This window comes from Culex pipiens, chromosome 3 (genome assembly GCF_016801865.2).
Source record: "Culex pipiens pallens isolate TS chromosome 3, TS_CPP_V2, whole genome shotgun sequence".
Lineage (NCBI taxonomy): Eukaryota > Metazoa > Arthropoda > Insecta > Diptera > Culicidae > Culex > Culex pipiens.
In genome coordinates, this window is record NC_068939.1 from 147325356 (window position 1) to 147326179 (window position 824).

Below are 824 nucleotides of genomic sequence, written 5' to 3' on the forward strand. Positions count from 1 at the left end.
TTAAGCGTTTATAGACTTTATCAGAAAAAAAATAGAATAAATCAGAATGTAGAAAAGAGGTCATAGAATATTTTCTCCAAATAAAATATCAGCATTAGTTCTATTCTTGCAGAAATAAACGCAATTTTAAAACTTATAGCAGTTTTTTCAGCTTTCCTAGATTTAAGTTTGGATGCCAATCAATTACTCGAATGTTTAGGACCGAGAAGAAATTTTGACATAGAAACCATAAAGATCTATGGTTTTCAAGGGCATCTTCTCGTTTTGAGTTTTAAGTTTTTTTTATCAAATAATTTATAAAAGTCAAATGCCCTTTTCATCCAAATTTTGAAAAAAAAGCGAAAGAGCCGTTCAAAAGAGCGGCTCTTTTTAATGAGCGAACGAAAATGAGCGGCTCCTAAAAAAAAGCGGTTTTGTCCACCTCTACGGGATAGTAAAATTCCCGTTTTTAGGGAAATCCGAAACCTGGGAAAATTGGACACCAAAGTGATTAAAATCTCGCCATCTCGCCGACTTAAAAAAAAATCAAGAAAATCTTTGTTGAACCACTGATCAATGCCTCTAAATATCTGTCACGTAGAAAAAACTCACACGCCGAAAATCCAAACTCACAACGTTCATTGTACACACCGGGAGCTCGCACTCTCATTTCAACCGTCCAAATAATTCCCACGGTCTGAACCCTCAGATCCCCAGATTATCTCTCGCCGACTGGCAAACCCAAAAGCTTCTTCTTTAGGTAGGGTAAAAAAAGAGCGGAAGCCCACAGAGCTGAGCGCGTATAATCGAAAGGTTCGAGCGACGACGACGACGACGACGCCCGG